This window comes from Haliaeetus leucocephalus, unplaced genomic scaffold (assembly GCF_000737465.1).
Source record: "Haliaeetus leucocephalus isolate CR32 unplaced genomic scaffold, Haliaeetus_leucocephalus-4.0 Scaffold92, whole genome shotgun sequence".
Taxonomy (NCBI): domain Eukaryota; kingdom Metazoa; phylum Chordata; class Aves; order Accipitriformes; family Accipitridae; genus Haliaeetus; species Haliaeetus leucocephalus.
Window position 1 is genome coordinate 8063164 of NW_010972528.1, and position 20495 is coordinate 8083658.

A 20495-nucleotide genomic window follows, 5' to 3' on the forward strand; every position below is an offset into this window, starting at 1 on the left:
GAGGCGACGCCATTTTCCTCAGGGCGCCGTGCCGGGCCTTTCGACCCGCGGTACCCCGGGCGTTTTCCAGGGGGAGATCGGGCTCCGACGGGGCGACCAAGCCGAAGGAAACCGGACCCGGGTGCAAGCGGCTCCCTGCGAGGCGCAAGTAAGCGCGCTGGGGCCAGCTCCGCCCGGCCGCCCTCGACCAGGCTCACCCGGCTGCTGAGTCTGCCCCGCGCCCGCAGCCGCCATTTTGAGCGGCGGAGCCAGCCGCGGCCTCCGAACGGGCAGCCGGGTCCGGCTCTGGGCACTGCCAGCCGGCCTGCACGGAGGCAGCGGGGGACGAAGGACAAGTGGGCTAGTGGGGCGGCTGAGCGACGGCCGGGGCCGCGGCCACCCTCGGCTTTGCACGGTGGCCCTGTCGTGACCTGTGACCAGCCCCGGCCCGCCGGCTCCTGCCCGGCTCCCCTCGTTCCCCGCCACCGAGGGATCCCTCGCGGGGAGGCCGCATCCCTTCAGGGCTCCAGCAGCCTGGGTCTCTGCCCCTGCAACCGTGGTACTGCTGAACCTGCTCCCGGGCACAAGCCCACGCTTCCCCCAGATGTGAGCAGCTACTGCTCTTTACCCTGCTGTAATGTGTTTTTCAGTTGATGTAAATAATGTCTGATTGAATTTATTGCTGATTAGCGTTCAGCATCGGTTTACACAACAAGAAATTATGTTTCATTCAGTTCATTAGCATGACTAGTGTTTGGTTTATGAGCATATCACTAATGGTAATGACCAGAGCTGATTGATTTCTAATGTGAATATAATTACACAATGTAGGGGAATTAAAGGAAAAAAATCCACATTTTTAATTGTTGGGTTTTTAGGGAGTGCCTGTGGGGGCGAGGGGGTGGAAAGGGAGAAACAAACCAACTCGCTTCTGCACAAATGATGCAGATGTAAAGATTAATAACTCCAGCAGGACACAGCGAGTTTGGCTCAAAAGAAGAGAAAGTCAAATGCGGTTAACTCTGGGAATAGTTAATGCACTCTCCACACTGCAAAACATAATTTCCCCTCTTCTACCCCCCAGATACAGCTCGAAGCCCAATAAGTTCGCTTGAAAGAGGCCGTTCCTGAGGAGCCAGCAGAGGCAGGGCTTCGTGCATGGCCGGGCAAGCAGGCTCTCTCCAGCCCCGCCGGCGGCTGCGCGGTGGCAGGCTCGGCTCGGAGGCAGAGCCGCTGCCGAGTGGAGTGGAGAGCTGCGCCTTCCTTCGGGGTCAGAGGGAGCACCTCACTCAGCTACAGGATCTTGGACGGCAGCGGCAGTGCCGCCACTGGCAGGAAGCGCCTTGCCTGCCCCGCTGCCCTGATCTGTTCTGGGAGGGGGAGACAGAGACCGTTAAACACTGGAGAGCCCTGGCTGGAGCAGGGTGAAGGACTGCAACAGGTGAGGGGAGCTGAGCGGGACCGCATGGGCCAGCCACCAGGTGGGATTTTAGAGCCAGGGTGGGAGGGGACAGTACTGTGAGGACTGGGGGAGAGCAAGTCGGAAGCAGCTTGTGTACCTCAGCTGTGCCTCATCTGAGCTCTGTGTCCCTGAGGCTGACTTCTGGGACTGTTTGTTCCACTTAAATGGAAAGGTGGTCTGGGAGGGGAGCGATCAGAGCATTTTGCTGGAGGCACCTCCAGTGGCATGTGCAGGGGGAGAGGGGGAAGGCTGTGGGAACCCCTGTAGTCCAGAAATCCTGGAGGTGGGAGGGCTTGCAGAACTGTTTTTCTTGCCTCCCCTCTGGCAGGGTGCGTGGTGGAAGCATGGAGCATACTCTGCCAGCTAAGAGTTGCCAAAAGGCCTCTCTTGTTGCTTGCCCAGAAAGAAAAGAGGCCTCGTGTTTTTGTGGAGAGTGAAACAAGCTGTGTGGCTTGCTGTGGGAGAATAGGGCTTGGGAAAGGCTAGCAGTAATCACTCCCTGTGTCTTGGTGCCGGCATTGCTCCTCTCTGTGCACACAACGCTCTTGCTGGAAACCCAGCGTGGACTTGTGGCTGCGTTGCCTGCATGGGGGATATCTGAATTAGGTGAATTTCCTGCACCTTCCACTAGCACCTCCAGGCTTCCTAGGATACGGGGCAACGGGGTGCCTCTGCTTCAGTGGTCCTGGGTCAGTGGCAGTGTTGATCCCAGTGTAAACAGCTGTGCACATCTGGGTGGAGCTTTCTCCCTCACGGCTACTTTGGGCCTTGTGTTGGACAAGTGAGGAAGATGGTGGTGTTTGCTCTTGCTGTGTTGGTGGGAAGATGTGGTAATGAGCCATTTTATGTTTCACCAGTTGCATTCAGTTTCTTACAGTATGGGATTCCTAAAATGAAACAGTTGCTGTTCTGAACTCAGGACATGTCTGGGATGCTGAAAAGCCCTGTTTGGGGAATTTTCCTTCATGAGGGAGTTGTGGAGCTATGGGAGAATGTTTCTAGCATTGCACAGGCATCTAGACTTGCAAAAAGATTCCCAGGGATTTCCTGCCTTTTGTGCCTAGATCACCAACAAAAATGGGTTCAGGGTCATGAGTCTTCCTCGCAGAAAGCTGCTCCTAGCACTCTTGTTATTAGTGACCTTCTAATTTTTATTCTACTGTAGTGTAGCAAGTCCTACGTATTTTGATCTTACCCTCACACCTTCTCTTGTGTGCCTCCCTGTTCTATTTTGGAGAGTAATTCTAGTTGAGGGACACTGAAATTCTGCTAAGCTATCAGAACAAAGAAGATCTGAGGAAGAGGTGTTGGAAGAGTTTGGGCAGAATGAAGACAGAAGATGTGAATAACTGTCATTCATATTAGTAATTTTTGTTGTGTGCAGTAAGTTAGAAGAAACATTAGTGCATCAACTTCAGTTATATTTCCAGTCAGAGTGTTGAAATTTCTTGCCAGAGACATCCAACAGTAGTGCTGTTTTTATTTTTTTTTTTTTGTCCATACAACACTCATTCAAGGACTAGAGGATTACAGGAGGACTCCTGCTTTGTTTGCAAGTAATAGTCATCCAGCTTATAGTGGAAATTCTCATTTCATTGTTGCAATTCATGCTAATAAATTTTAATGTGCTTTTGATATTTTGGGCTTCAGGGTCATTCAAGTCAGGGCTATCCTCCTTGAGCTGCTTCTATACTGACAGTGTTTCCCAATTTTGGCAGCAATAGATAACCTTTTTAAAAAGATAAATATTGTAGTGAAAATGAACATAATCCTGAACCTTTGCTGTTAATAAAAACCTCATGCCACTAATTGCATGATAGTTGGTTTTGGTGTTGCTGTCACCAAAGCAGTTCTATACTTCTGTTATCTAATAAAAATGCTGAGTCTTAAAAAAATAATATGAACATGTCATATTGCTCACTGTAACAGTTCTTTCCTTCAAAATTTTATGTAAAACACTGCAGAGTATTGGTCAGACTGCCTGATCTGCTGACCTGATAAATACCATTTCCATTGGAAGAATGGAGAAGCATATTATTCTTTCCCATGTATGTGGTACTGTTCCTCATTTCATAATTGTTAAAAATCTGTTCTGCAGGACTTGAAATTTCGTGGGTCAGTTCTTCCTACTTTGATTCTCCCCAGATTCTTGGGTATATGTTGAGTCATGTTTTAAAATTATTGATTGGCATGGATCCGTAACTCCATTCTGAATGTTTTTATCATTTCTTTATCTGGTTTTGTATTTCCCAGCTGTGAACAGAGCTGAATTTCCCTACAATTCTGCTCGTTGAGGTGTGGGGAAAGAGAAGCTTCTGATGTCTCTCTTTTTAATCTGGTTTTGTTGTTCCTTTGTTGTCTGCTTTCTGAGTGATTAATCTCACTATTTTAGTCTTCGAAGAGCCTTTCCAAAGGCTTGATTGTTCTTACAACCAAGAGGATTGCAGCCTGTATTTTTGAAAAGCCTCTTTTGAAATGGCAGGACCAGTTCTATCCAGAATAGTGAGATGAGGCTCAGCAGTTATATACATAACAGAAACACTAATTCAGGTAGCCATGCAGTTTGTCATGTGGCCAAACTCTTGCAGTGATGTATTGAGCAGAGATCTTCACTGAGTTTCCTGCAAGATTCCCAGGTCCCTGTTGTGGCTTGATGAAGCTAATTGAGAGCCCTGCTAGTAAGTCACCACTGTTAATATATATATAAACTTACCAGCTTTACATTTAGCTTATCATGTACATGAAAAATTGCACAGCTCTGACCAAACTCAGAATTAAATTATTTTCCCAGACTGAGCTAAGACATCAGTGAGTCTTGAAGCACTGGTTTAACATAACATTTTGACCTGTGAAAGTCGTATTTATTTTCCTAATATACTTAGTGGAAAGACTTAATTGACTAGAAAGGGCTTTGCAACAGATACGTTGAGAGATAAATCAGCTTCTCTTTATAACAGGAAGAGGAGGATCCTTCGTTATTAAAGTAGAGGTGCCAGGGCTCAGTTTTCAAGATATGGTTTTAAATTCCAGTGGGTTGTTAAATGAGATTTTTCTGCTGATATAAATTTGCATAGCTGTGTTGCAGTGCAAATTCTTGCAAGTTATTTTGCCTGTGGGATCTTACAACAGAAACCAGGAAACAGTGTTGTTACAGAAATACATCCCAGTCCTATTACCACAGTTGCTGCATGCAGCAGTATACTTGCACGAGACAAGGATTATTTGGATAACTAGAACTTTGTAAGAAACACGTCCATATTTCTTCTTCTCCTGTTTTATTTTCATTTGTCCTGTGACCTTAAATAATGCAACTGAATTCTTTTGGCCATGTTTTCAAGATCATGTAAAACTTCTGGATAACTGTGGAGGCATTCAATAGTTTCAGTGGCAAACACATGATAGAAGGATGCAGTTCTCCAAAAATTAAGATGTCTAGGATAGTTTCTTAAAAATAACTGGAAAGCCACAGGGTCAAAGCTGTCCAGTGTAATCTGGTGACAGTCATGTTAAGTTCCATCAGTCTAGGGCTTTGGGTGCATAACCTGTTCTAGTCCTGTGACAAACTTTTCCTACTTAAAATATTTATAATATTGTATTAAAGATGCAGAAAAAGAAGAAAAACAGTTAAAACATATCAAGTAACGTATTTGAGTAACATCCATTATTATTTTTTCTTGAAATAGTAGATGGTTTTATGAAGAAACCGTCTCCCCTGTCTGCCAGCAGTCTTTTAGGTGGTGCTGAAGACTTGAATACTTGTCCTGTGTGGGAAAGGAAATAGTTGAATTGGGCTGGAGCTGTTTTAAGACAAAACAATTGAAGTGCATACAAAAAGGACAGAAATACAGTTTCTGTTTCTGATGTATTTTTGTGTCTTTTTATGGCTGAGATGGTCATAGTATAAGATAGCATGGGCTCCTCTGAAACCAGCCAAACGGATGCTCAGTTTCTCTAGGCCAGCTAGTCAATACCCGCAGGTTTGGTCATGACTGCTTTATAGCTAGTAACAGTGGTAATGCAGCCAAATCCCTTTGGTTATGCTTCAGCAGCTGGGAAGATAAATGAGTCCTGTATAACCAAAGATCAACTGCAGAATAATTTTAGTTTAGTGTTTAAGCATGTTTTTAATGTTGCCCTTATTGTAATTTGTTTTGAGCAAAGCTGGAAGTTGCTGCAAATACAATGTTGGGGTGTTGTTTCTAATTTGATATAATTAGAAGCTGGTCTGATTAGCGCTATTAATGTCAGGATGTTCCAAAGAAGGGAGGGCTCTTTGTTCAGGTTGGCTTTACATGTATTCTCTTAATTTGAAGTTGTGTGAATGTATTTTATATTTTCTGAATATCTGTCACATCCTACCTTAATGGTGACAGCATATCATACCACACTGTGTTTGTGTCTTATTGTATCTACACTAGTGTCTAATGAATACTTCCGCACAAAGCTGTTGTACCTAGTGCAGCTGAGCGAGTTCCTGTCTGACTCAGCCACTTTTCACTCAGCCCTTTACCTCCGCAGTTTATGGAAATTTCCCTCCTGTTACACTGTGGCCAGGGTGTAGCTAACTCTGTGTCTATTCCTGGGTCAGAGGAAGAATGCAAGACACTTCTTTCTGCATCTGTGTAGCAGAAAAACATTTTTGCAAGGTTGAAGCAAAGGGACTGTTACACGGTAGGAAGCACTAAGCTCTTTAGAGCAAGCAAGGTAAGGTCTGGCCACACATGACCACTTGTAGGAGAGTTTTAAATCCTTTGCCACAGCGGTTTATGTCTCTGCCTGCAACATTGGTAATGTGCTGTAGAAGTACAGTCCTTTATATCTTGAGACATTTTTGGTACATTCTGATGCAGTGGCTCGTCTGCTGAGTTTCCTCTACAAGTTGTGCAGCTTTTCAGTTTTAACTGGTTTAGTCATCCTTCTTCTCATAAAGCCCAATAGTTCAGCCTTGCCAATCAGGAGGAGACCCCCTTTGCTGTGTTAACTCAGTTTGTGCCTGCCTCTTTGTATATCTACTTCCTGTCAACTCTGAGATTAACTTAAAATAATTCTTTGCTTTAGTAGCCCTTTCCAGTTTTATTCGCTACCTTTATAGGTTGTTCATGCTGTGCTTTTCCTTTTCTAACTTAATTTTTTTTCTTGTTTAGAAGAACCCTGTTGATATACAGTATTAGGATCTCTGCTGGAAACCAGTGATATGTTAATTCTGGCTGAAGTATTGGCTACCCACATCTCTCATTTGTTCCTCAGGAATTGATGGAGATAGATACCAATATATATAGTTATTCTGTTGAGAAGCCTACCGTTTTGCAAAACACTTAAGAATGTGCTTGATGTGAAAAATATGTTCATCCAGTTGACAGCAACAAGATGCTTCATGTTCTTAAAGCACTTAAGCATAAGCTTACCAGCCATGTATGCTTTCAGGCTAGGTAATAAAAGTAAGAGGGTTGTTTTATATTTAAACCAGCAGATAAAAGTAGCCTTTTAAAAATTGCAACATTCTTTTAGAAGGAATCACAGGCAACAGTCAGCTACTTTTAAGGTGGATCTTGACAAGATGGCAAATGTGTGTTTGTGAAGAAAAGACGACAGATGTGGAGGTTTGTTCTGTATTTACATTTAAGCCTAAGTTAGCAAGTTTGTTTCTTTGACTAATAAGTTACTTTACTAAACGTTACTTTATCGACCCTGGTTGGCATACTGCTATGTTGTTAAGTGCAGTAACAAAATGATGACAAGGTTGCTCTGGATTGTAAACTTATGCAATAGTTGAGGTTTGGTTTCTGTGCCTGTTTTACCAAGGAGGTAAATTGTACCTGTTTCTTTGGCTGGCAAGGTTTACTTTATTACCTGGACAGGACAGGTCAACGACTCTTCCCTCTCCCAGTTATGCATGGCATAAGAGCCCAGAAGAATTACCCTATTGGTAGCTCTTTAAATAAGCATCCATCCAGATTCATGACTGAGCATGAAGTTTCTCATGGTTCAGAGCTTAATGTTACAAGGGAATAAAATATTTCTCACTAAATGATAGTGAAAACACAGTAGGAGGTATTTTGTTCAGGGAATACAAGCTCTTGTCCTACCCTTGTCCAGAAAGCAACATACATCAAACAGAAGATGTCTTCCTTACATTCTAGCTAAATCAATGTTATTTCTTCCAGAATACTGCTGCTTCCATTCCTAGAGGTAAAAAACATAGCTCACTGTCAGTAGATAATTCTTCCTCTTGGGCTTTCTGTCCTTGACCAGTAGAAGTTTTTTTCTTAGACAAGGAAGACTTTCTTTATCCCCAGAAGATTAAATTGCCTTGCTGGCAAATCTGGCTCACTGAAGAAAGGGAGGAAGAAGAGCAGATAGGGAAGAAATAGAAAAGAAAATAATTTCAGGGTATCTTTATAGTCTCCTATTGTTAGGAAGTCAATTAATATCATATATCACCTATACCGCAAACTTGTCATACCTAGGGGTGTTTCTTCTTTTCTTTTTTTTTTTTCTCCAACTAGTAGAAAATATATCAATTATCCATAGGAAATCTTTTTTATTGCTGGACTCATCTAAAGTATAGCCATGATGCTCAAAGGGATTTACTTTTTAAGATCTAATTCAGAAGCATGAATATTACGAGATCATAGGGCTTTTTAATCCACTTGTGCATTCCATGGGAATAATTGCAGAAAATAGTGCTGTTTTCAACTTTTTTAGTTGGCACTGCTCTGTTTTAAACGCTGTTACCTCACACTACAGAATGGCTAAGAATGGTAGATTAAGCAGTGTATTCTATAACTATGGGCTCCAATTTAACACTGTAACATTCCTTTTGATAAGTGCAGAGTGCATTTAGTTACTGTAAATATGGGGTTTCCAAAATGGTGTATAGGAGTAGAAAGAAGGTTAATGAACCAGTTACTGAGAGGGGAAAAAAAAAAAAAAAAAAAAAAGCTTCTCTAATTGACAAAAAGGTCTGCAGGGAGTCAGCCAAGCTGCACACAGGTGCGACAAGCAGGCTGTGGTCTATGGTCCTGGATGGTGGTTAGTTATTGATGGCTGTATTAGGCATTCTGATTACCGAGAGACAGCTGCAGTGTTCTTAGCTCTTAGCAGTGTTTTTTTGCCTCCACAGCAGTCAGACTTTCAGACTACCAGGAAAGAAGGGAAGCACTTACTCACAAAATATGTCAACTTGCAAATTTTAGGTATGGATCTTCCCTTTTCTTGGTGATGTGGGAACAAGAACTCACTTAACTTATCTTCCTTGGGGCCCAGGTATTCATCCCATCCTTGGAAGGACAGTGCAGTTCTATCACTATACCCTGGTAGTGCTTATGTGACCTTCTGAGAGCAGCTCCTGTCCTAAAGGCTTTGCTTTCAAGCTTCAGCATTGACTGTGGCCAGATAAAGTTTGTCAGAAGGGCTCCCACCTCTCACTGGGAACAGAAGACAGAGGGTAGATAATGAATAGAGCAAAAAGGTGAGAGGTGTCTTCTAGTTCAGCTCTCCCTTGGTCAAGTTCTCCCTCCTTGATCTACCTAGTTCTCATGTAGAATCAGTCTTCAATTTCCTTTCAATTAGAGCTCCATCCTACTTTTCTGTCCCTTCCAGTTTGTGGAGCTTAATCCTCTCTCAATTCTATTTCACTTGTATTTCTTCTTTGCTTTCATGACTCAGGACTTTTTTCCCTCTTTTTCTTCATGCTATGTCATTTCTTCTGGCTGGAACAGTGTCCTCCTTTTCTGAAAGGAAACATCAGTCCAGCGGGAGGATTAAAGAAGATTTTAAAATAAATTCATAGGGAGTGTCAACCCCTTGCAAAAACTGGAAGAAAATGGCAGTGAGTTTCAATTATAGAAAGCTTTATTTCTGTACAGTATAATGTAATTCATAATGTTATCAATATCACTAAAAGCATAAAGAAAAGACTGCAGCAGGAGTTACAAAAAAACATAATAAAATCAAAAGCATTATAAAAGGTATAAAATTAAACTTCAAAATACTGTAGAAGAGGAGGAAGGGCCAGGGCCAGAACCACAAATTGCAGGCTATTCTGGAAAAAAACAGCTTTGGAAAGATCAAAAAGTGAAGCCAAAAGATGGAGGAAGCCCCCCAAACCAGCAAAAGAGGAGCCCATTTAAGCCAGTTCTAGTTGAACAGGTTAGGAACTGAAGAGGAAGGGAATGTTAAGCAATTTTGGTTTATGTTGTATGCAGAAAGAGAAAATAATCACAAACTTTCCTCTGGGTAAGGGGGATCAGAGAAGCACTGTCAATTTGACTGTATTGCCGAGGCAGTGTTTAAAAAAGAAACAAACAGCCTCTCAGCTTTTTCTTCAAACTCTGTCTTCAAATAAAAAAAAAAAAATCCCCCAAAACCCCACAAAATATAAATCTCAAAAATGATCAGTCAAAATGATATTCTCCTTTAAACTTACTGTGTTAGAGGTTAGATCGCAAATTCTCTTCCCCTATAATGAACATGATTAAAACCATAGGGATTTCCTTCCAATATCACACTAAAAAGCAAATAATGCAATGGAGAGCTACATCGATAGTGTTTCATGCTCTACTCTGCATTTTGTACGAGCTGCAGCTGCTATCAGCAGGATAAAGATCTGGATAACCTCTGTCCATTTTCCCCAAAATGGAACTGTTTCTGCCACCAATTCAGACCTATAACTTGTGTCATGGGCACAGTGCCTTGAAGGCTTATGACCTTTTGCTTGAAATAAAAGCAGAACTGAATGAGATTTTAATGAGAGAACATCAATAAGATAATGACAAGTTGCATCAAGAGATAAGCTGTGTTTAGTTTCTTTGTCATAGGGATGATTACCATTATTTTGCCCCAAAGACTATTTTCAAGTTATTGGAATCTGCCTAACTTTGAGTAAATTCCTTTGTGAGTTTATTTTATTGAGGCAAATGATGATTTGCATCAGTTCTTGTGTGTAGGAATCTCTGCTTCATTGTATAATACAACTGTCACCTTAAAGATTCTGCGTAGGGCCTGTGCAGCATTATGGATTGTTACATTTGAAATAAAGAATGCTTCTTTCAGTTACACGACTAAACAAGTGATGCAATGGGTGAATCTTTCCTTGCAACTTCTAGGAGAAAGGTTGCTGTTTCCCTGTTCCCAGTTAACTAAACTGTTTTGACTCAAGGACAGACTCAGTTCAGGAAGTGACGAAGAAACCTCAGACAAAACAAGGGATTTTTAATTTTATTAGTATCACGGCTTGTTCCTGAATCAGAGTTGTTACTTCTACTTGGGCCTACTTTTTTCTTTTGCTAATATAATGTTAGGCACCCAAGACTAATGCGTGTTACTAATATTAGGGTATTCAAGACTTTTTCCTTTTCAAATAGGCAAATTCTTGGTTTAGCTTTTCAAAACTCAGATGTTTAATTTTGCTGTTGTGTTTTCACAATGCCATCTCAGTAAGCCGATTTGTTTATGTTTGAGTTACTTCTATATGTTATTCTGCGGAAACAGGGAAATTGGAGATAAGATATCTGTCCCAGGCTAGAGAAGTAAAGAACAAAATCTGTGACCATTCCCTGATAGGCCCTGGTGTGTGTCAGGTCTGTGTTTCCAACACCACAGACCCGTGATGTAATTCTCAGCTCTTGCATGATACCACCTTCTAATAGGAACTGGTCTTGCAAAATTCTGCTATCCATAATAAGGTGCACATTGTATATAAATAAAAACAGCTCAGCTTTATTATGTGGCTTGCATGCCTGGTAATGAATAGAAGGAAGGTGCACTCCTTCACAAACAGCAAAATTTAATATAGTCTCTTCCTGGTGTTGCACCAGTGGGACTGAAAGTTTATCTCAGCATTCCAAGGGCAATAAAAGTCTAAATTTAAACTCAAGCTATCTTGCTGGGGCAAGAGTACCCAGAGGCTATGTACTGTTCAAACTTTGTTTAGGTCATAACTGCTTATGTAAAGTTAGTTTATACCAGCTAGTTAGGTTTTATGGTTTTGAGCAGTACCTCTATTACTATGAGAGACATAGCAAGTGGAGGGGATGCATCTGAAAGTTCAGCACTGCTTTACTATTGCATTTGATTCAGCGTTTTACAACTTAGTGCACAGCTCTGTGAAGAAGTCCTTAGCTCTTAACGTTCATTATGCAGACATCTTTATATCTATTCTAATTCATTCCCATAGTTCGACATCTCAGATACTTGGGATTTAAGGTAAATGTGAAAGGAAGAAGTGAAAAAGATATCAGGTGGATGCCAGCTATAGCACGTAAATTCCTGTTAACTCTGAACACAGATTGGAAAGACAATATAAAAAGTAACCAAATGATAGCTGGTGGGCTCGCAGTTCAGAGTTTCAGTGGTAGCTTGTTCTCTTTGCCTGTAGTTTTAAAAGTGAGGATGGGGAGAGAAGAAACTCAAATGCCGTTTCTGCAACGTGAATATGAGTAAGATGGGATAAGGGAATAAAATGGAGATTTTTCTGAGGTCACATGGATGATCTGATGGCAGGGACATCTGTGAAGCACTTTTCGAGATTACAAGTCACCACAGCTAATATTCCAAGACCCTCATTAGCTCTCTTCCTTCTGGAAAGGATGGGACTGTTGGATTTAGCCACTGTAAAGGAGAAATGGGGGTTGGAGGGGCATAGGAGGGGGTAATTTTGGTGAGAAAGCTTGAGGTGAAGCAGTATTCTCGCTTAGTGCCATTTTCTAGCCATTTTTCATCTCTGCATCCCGCTCTGCATACAGAGGAATGCAACCATGCTTCCACAGAGTGGGCAGGGAGGAAGCGAAGGAGATCAGGTTTCAAGAGTTGAGCTTAATGCCACAAATGCCTTCTCTATTGTGGCTTGCAAAGTCCGTCAGCCTGACTTAGCAGAATCAAATGTTTTGAGTTTTCTTGGAGCAGATATTGATGTGAGCCATTATGGGATGTGAAAAGTGGTGGCGCTCTAACTTCTGTGATAGAAACTGCAAATTTCCAAGCATTTAAAATACAGTTTCTGTGTGACTTTTTGCGTAATCATTAAAGTTACCAGCACATATTTTTTTACTCTCAGTTTGTTCATTCATCGAAATAGTTGTGCTATGGGAAGCATGCCAGGTATCTTTAAGGTATTTGATATGATGACAAAGATTAGGAATTACAGTGAATTGGACTAAATTACATAAACATACCTCTTGTTATTCAGAAAAGGTAAAAAAAAAATGTTTCTGTATGTTGGAAGACTCATATGCCTATGATGTAATCTCCAAAACTGACAGTCTCTAAAACTATGGATAAGTACACAAAATATTTGAAGATAAATCCTTGCCTTTTATAAATGTCAAGATGTATTTACAAATCACCCTATGTAAGTCTCCTGATAAATGTTCTAACTTCTTTTTGTTTCTTCTGCATCTTAACTGCCAGTCCCCCTTTTCCATCAGCTCCTCTTTTATGTACCATTTGTCAACTTTGCCTGCCTTCCCAGATATACTTAGATTTCCTTTCATCTTTTGATAGCTGCTTCACCATGACTACTGCATCCTTCTAATTTCCTACACTTTTTGCATTCACTGGCATTCAGCCATTAGCATTGCTAATTTTTTTTCACTCCCATAATAGTGTTTTAATACAGTTATAAGGTCTAGTCCTTTGTTGTTTGTGCACTGAAATTCCCACTAGTCAGATTTCTTTTGGTGGGCAGACATGCAGGATGTCTTCTGATGTCTGTTGTTGTCCAGGCTTCCAACTAACAGAGCCACAGCTGACTCAGCTTTCCTGAAAACCGAAATTGCCACATAATTCTTTTCCTTGACTGTCCCACTTCACACATCTACATTTGAAGTTTTCTTGTTAGTTTTATTACAGCATTTTTATAAAATTGTTTGTCTTCACCAAGGTAGCTTTCCAGCCATGAGCAAATGTTAGTTATTCCTAAGATGCATGCATGCATGTTTCAACAGTACTTACCACCATGATCTTAAAAGATAAATATTTATTACTCAGTAGAACTGTTACTTTTAATCAAGGACATGCAAGAGCCATTTGAACAAAATGTTGCTGGATTGGATTGCATTAAGATTGGACATATATCTAGATGTTTCTAATCTTTCCCAAATTTATTTAGGTATTTATGAGAAAAAAGATTTTTGTTTCTCTTAGTGTCTTTTACATGCGTTATTTTTGTTCTGACCCTAATTGTGTGGGAGCTATAGAAAATACAAATTTTCAAAGCAAATGAAACATCAGTTACAGCCTTATAAGCTTCTCTGGGACATAGCTGTTTCCTCTAACTCAATGAAGACATTGCTTTGGGGAACAAAAACCCATATTTGTTCTCTGTGGCACTTCATTATTTGGCTTCCTTGAAACAGCCAGTTAAGATGCTGGTTGTTTCTGATGGCAATAGCAGTTGCTGCAATCTGAATGAAGTATCTGACTGTGGTTTTAAGATATGTGACATAAATTATAGCATGGATAACTTCTCTCTTATATGTTAAACAGCTTCACTCATTTGCTTTACAAAGGCACCTAAATAATTCTATACTGATAATTTAAAGCTGTTGGTATCATAGTCAAGTACTCATCTATTCTTACTGGCATGGCTTGCAATTACTTTTTGGATTTCTTCATAATCAGTGTGTAGTCTTTATATTATATGTTCTTCTCCATAATCTCATTGATTTATTTTTATTCACAGGACCAACAGTTGCAGTTCCTTATCTTTAGATGTACTACACAAGAGCAATCATAAAGAAGAGAGTTGTACTAATGCAGCTGTGTGCATAAGAATGCCTAGTGAGATTTGCAAAGGCCTAGTTAAATGTCCTACTAGCCACATGCACATTTTACAAAGATTTTGTAACACCTATTGATTTTATGCGAACATGGTGCAATGTATTGTGCTACAAACACAGTCCTCAGGAAATGTATAGAGAAGATGAAGTTAGTTATTACCATTAAAAATCGCAGAGCTACTAGAAAAAGAAAAATAATCAGCTTTAGTATCTTTTCCCTTCTCTTAAATAATATTACAGTAATTAAATTTTAATATGTAAGTTCTTTGTAGGTCATTAGTGGTCTAACTCTGCATATATGTGCCTGCTTCAGAAAACAATTCAGTCCATAATCTCATAATGTTGAATTCTACCTGGCAGTTTTATTTGAACTTAATTTCTTTTTCTTCTAATGCTGTTACCCTGAAAGTTATGAGACAGGCATCAGCTGACAGCACCAGGGGAAGGATAGGTATTGGCAATGGCATAAAAGCAGAAGGGGAGGAAAAAGAATAGCTATTGTAGCATTTATCAGTATTCTACTAATAGTCTGCTCAGACACAACTCTGGAATAAAATAGACATTCATACTGCAATTTCTTTCAAAGGTTGAAGCTATTCATCTGCAGGGTTACAAAACAAAAGCCTAAACCTTCCAGATGTTATAGCTGTTTCATTGTATTTTTATAATAAGAAGAAACACCTTAAAAAAACCCATTGCCTTAGGTTTAAATATTCTACCCCCTTCCCTTTGGAGGAAATGCAGATATGGACAGCCGTCCTTTCTAGAGTGCTTTTTAAAATAGTGTCTTTACATGTGAAAACAAAACTATCTATAATCAACTATTCCAAGCAGGTAATGGGGGCAAGAGGCTTTTAGTTTAGGGCTTGATTGGCCACCCATTGAAGTGTACAGAAGGGCTCTTGTTGTTTTCCATGGGTGTTTTATTGTTTCAGCAAAGGAGCATAGTTTCACTGTGTGTAACCAGGTAGAGATATGCTCCACAAGAGCTCATTCTTTTTTACTGTAGAAGAGACTTCAGCAACAGCATGGGAAAGGTGTCCAGAGACAGCAGGCAAGTCTGTGAGTTCAGAAACCCACTGGACATACTGCTATGTGAATGTACGTAATGCCCATGGAGACCTTTGTTATTCTGATTCTGTGTGGCAGCTGTGCTGTTACCTGTGTTCTCTTTCACTGCCCTTCGTGAACATACACTTTTTAGGCTGAAATAGCAATCCTTATTCACAAAACAGATTCACACAAGATTTTTAAAAGGGGGACAGTTTAGATCCTGGGCTGGATTCAGACCATGTAACTCCGGTATCTAAGACACCTGGATTAGGAGCTTGGGAGCATGCTTGTGCGGAGACCATCTGACTTGGCCTCTGCAGATGTCTCTTTCTCCTTGATATTACAGTGTTTCTAGGGCAGCTATTTTCCTAAATTAGGGACCTCACTAAAGTGCTGTCTGTTAGGGGAATGACATTGGGCGTTGCTGCAGAGAGTTATACTGGCAAACTTGTGAACCCCAAATCAGCAGGGAAAGAAGAAAAAAAAAACCAAAACCAAAACCAAAAAAATGGGTCGGGCACTTGTTGGCTTGGCATTAGCAGACCTGTGACCTATTGCTACTTACAAACTTAAAACAAAGTCAGCATTTTCTTTCAAGTTGATATGCTTCAGATTTTGTCCAAGGCCTTATTTAAAAGAGCTCATTTCCTCCTTTGGTACAATGTGGTTGTTAAGCAGGGAGAAAGAATTTCAGTGAACCATACACGTTGTCAAAGATGGCATTTCAGAATGTCCAAAAATACTGCTCAAAATGGGTTATAGTTACCCAACAGTTTCCTCAAGAAAATGGGGAATTAATTAAAAAATTAAATGCTTCTCATGTACTCAACTATTTCTTTTTTGTTAGAGAAGTCAGTCAGTCTGGTTTGTTTCAAGTTTTAAGATGTGTAGAGAAGATTAAAAATGAAAAACCCCCAACATTTTGAATTGCAAAAGTGAGCTATTATTTTAAGTTCTGGTTGAGAAAATGAGCTAGAATATATTACTTGTAAGAAAATACAGCTTTTCTAAATAAATACTTAAACTAATGAATTTGTTCTTTTGAGAAATCCTGTATTCTGAAATTAAACTGCCATTTAATTTTCAGTTGGAATATTTTATTGTTATAATTGTAGAACAGAGACAGTTAACTGGGATCCTTGATAAAACCTATTTAGTCAAAATGTTAGAACACTGAAGTGGGTTCAGATTACATTAGAAGGCACTTGTTGTATTCAAGATTACTGGCAGAGAAAGAAACATGAAAAAATGAGTAATACCATATCAGCATTCCCAGTTGTAAGCTTTAGCTATTATTATTCAATGTATTTTACATCATTCGTTCTTCATGTATGTTTAGATTTATGCAAGCTGAGTGAGAACATTTAAAGAAAATACTGCTTTCAGGTGGAGTGGTTTTCCATGCTTAAAGTTAAGGGTGCTAATTGCATTGTATTTTTAAGGACAAGCAGTATTTGGTAACTGTGTAATAATTACACTAATGTCTTCTAGTTTTTGCTGTTCTCACTAGCCAGCCCTTGAAGGGAAATATTTTGTGTGCACGTTTCTGTTGTCTGCCTTGTGTCAGAAAATGCATGTAAAATGCTACTAAGTCTGACACCTACTTTGTCTCCAGTGTTTTCCTTGTGTAAATGACTAGCCAGCTGCATGGAAACAGGAAAAATGTCTCCTGTTTCAAACAAAACTTCCAGCTTTCTGGAGGTTATTCTCAGTTGAAGTCAATGGGAGGGAATATAACTGGGCTTGTTTTATGTGAGATAAACAGGCATGAGAAAGTCTGAGAGATGAACTTAGCTCTCCTGTTTTGGTGAAAGTTTCTGGCAAGTAAAATACATAGATGAAATGAAATTAACCCCATCGCCCCCTGATTAATGTATGAAGGATATTGCCATACACTTTTTTCATCCAGTTTTATGGACAACATTGAGGTTTCCACTGTCTCAAAGTCCTAAGAGCAAGCTTTTGTCTCTGATTGCTGAAGTAAAAAGAGACACTGTTCTAATTATGAATGAAGAATTTAAAATTTAACATTAAAAAGGTAAAATAGAAACCTAGTTAAAAAGACTAAGCTTTGTTGAATGCACTATTGTATTGCAATATTTTAGAAAAATCTCTCACTAAAGATTTTTTAACACAGGAGCGTAAGAAGATAATTTCCTTTCTTGACATGCTTTACCTTTGCAAAGTTACTGGGCTGTTGACAGGTACAAGATGACATGTGCTATGCTTACATGCTATTAGTGCAGTAGGCTTTGAAAAATGTCTAATGCATTGGCATATCTGACAATTTAGGTTATTAGTTAACAGTAAGACTCTGTAAATAGAGTAAATTTTAGCTACAACTGCTGACTTGAGCATTCAGTCAACATCTGCAGTACAGGGCTGAACTACATAGAACAAATAATGCCATTTTATGCTATAGAGATGGAAGTTGGCGTTATACAGTGTGTATGGTTCAGTCTGAGAGCAAAGGTAATTGCAATATATTGAAGTTTTGCATTGTAATAAAAATAGAGACCATTAGTGGATACCATTTATGTCATTAGTATTTAGTGGCTGTGCGTTGCAGCTTTTTTAGTGCTCGTAAAACTGTCTCTGCTTGTAGATATGTGACAGCACTGGTATAAATTTAAATGTTGAGATATCCATAAGACATAAAATATAGATAGTAAATAGGGGCGTAACATTATAAACAGAACCTTAATAATCTGGCACACAAATGTTTATGTATTTGCATGTGTAGTGCAGAGATTAGCATAATGGTGATCATGTTTATACTACGGAAGAACTTGATTAAACAGAGAATAACGGATAAGATAAAACTGAAGCACATTGTGCAAAAGCAGCAGAGAATTATTTCAGGTCCCCAAAAGGGAATTTGTGATGTTGGAAGGTACATCCTCTATATACATCTGGTGAGATATTGATTTTTCTCTTTATAGACCTTTTACTAGTTACAACACCTGTTCCACTAACTAGTATTACAGTTGTTCTTAAGAAGTGATTATGTTAATTAACCAATAAAAAAGAAAATAAGGTTGTTAGTGAACCCTGAGATAGAGACTTGCTGGCACTTCTTTAACAGTAATGGAGCCAGCCAGCATAGGGAAAGTCCTATAATGTCTAGACCAAAACAGTAATATCTTGTCAGGAATTTGGAGGTTGGTGTGAGGGCAGTGAAGGAGCTGGCTGAGAGAAGATGTCTTTGGAGGATGGGGTGGGAAGGAGTCCAGAAATATAGCACAGGAGGCTTTCCCTAACCAAGTGTTATACATGAGCCAAGCGTGCAAGCCACATCATTGTTTTGGCTTCCCAGTGTAAGATTTCTGTTTAAGAAATTTGGAAGCCTGTTTGATTTCCATGCAGAAGATCTCTGGGAAAGCTTTCTTCTTCCTTTGATACAAGGAAGGTCACTTGGATTCTGCTGGCAAGTTACTCTAGGATCTTTAAGAGGTTCCTACCAGGGTTGATTTGTCCTTAGGAAGTTCCCACCATGGTTGATCTTCCTTTAAGAGACTACCCATTGTGCTTTACTGTCTCTGGTTTCTGTGTCAGTGACGGATTTGAAGCAAGAGATTCTGAGACTTGTCTTCTGCACACCCCATACACATATTCTTCAGCTCTGACCTTTACATCGTGGAAACACCCTGGAGGTTTGTCACAGAGCTCTCGGTGGATTTGGAAATCAAATTACACAGCACTAAGGGAGAACACAGAAAACCATAAAAACACTTCAGTCATTAGGAGTGAAGTGACAGGAAGCAGTGTTAGGGAATGAATCTTTCCAATTAATTTTCCTTTCAGAGCCCTCAACATTAAATCTAAGTGTGTATGAATGCTTTGGCAATATTAGTTGTGTCTTTCAGGATAAAAGAAAAGCTTTGATAAACCTTCTGAATTTCTTGACTAAACAATGATAGCACCCTGATTGTTTTTGATCCTTGTAGTTGGGTGGGAAAGATGATAGTGTGAATGATGGTGGGAACGTACATTTGCAGAAAGCTTGTGGCTTACATTAGTAGTTGTTAATGTTATAAAATGAGATGCTTTTCAGGAGCTCAAGTAACAAGCAGAAGTGAAACATAAGCTTATGGTACAGTGAATATAAATAATTCTTTCTGTGGCTCCTAGTATTTCTTATAATCTAACTATGGAAAGTGTTAAACTGGAAATCTTATTGTTCCTTTACAAAACATATTTTTGTCTGTTTATCCGTTCAAAACAGACTAAAATGTAAATCTGTAAAATGCTTTCCATCTTCAAAGCAGCTATTTATATTCATCTAAATTCTGAAATCTTTTTGAAACTTTCATTTTTATTTCTGATTGTGGGATTCAGTGTCACTTCTTAGCACATTGAATACTGATGGCTTTGAACATACAGTATGGCACAAAGCGATAACTTGGCAGTGTGTACTACCCTGCTGAGAGACAATTCTAAAAGAAAAGTGATTTTTATGCTGGGGTTTTGGCTGGTTTTAGAATTAGGGGAAATATTAAAGAGCATAAAAATGTTTTAACTCCTCTGTACACCACTAAATTGCTTGTTACCTTATTTATCCAAGTAACAGCTACCTGAGAGCAGAGACTGCTTTCTGAAGCCATTCTCTACATAGAATTGTACTAAAGCCACTAAGGGACTGAAATCATAATACAGATGAACAGATGAGTTTTGCAGTAGAGCGTGTTATGCTTGACTGGGTCTGTGCACATTTATCAAAAGCATATGTAAAGGAAGAAGAATATTAAAAAGATTTAAGAGAAGTGGGCTTTCTAAAACCTATTGTGTCATAAGGCAGAAGAGTGTTTGGTTTTCTGGCAAAACCTTTGTGAATCTGAGAAAACACCATGCTTCAAGGTATTTGTATTGGAATAATTGTAGTAACTGTAGTTACCGTAAAGCCTGATGCTAAATCTGAGTGTAGCATAGTCCCTTAAGCAGGACAAGCAGATGTAATATTTTGATTTGGAAATGAATGTTGAAATGGTGGTACTTCAAAGTGCCTGTATTTTTTTACATCTGTTTTTTTTAAATTCACTTTTGTCCTGACTGCTAGGTGATACTTGGTATCTAGTTGCTTTCTTGTACTTCCTCATATCTTGCAGGTAGACAGTATATCATCCCAGATTCTTATGGGGTATTCAGCCTTATTAGGCTACCCAAATTACTACAGGTCACAGCTGAGAAGCATTAGTGGAATTTAATAGGAAGGCTTGCCCAGT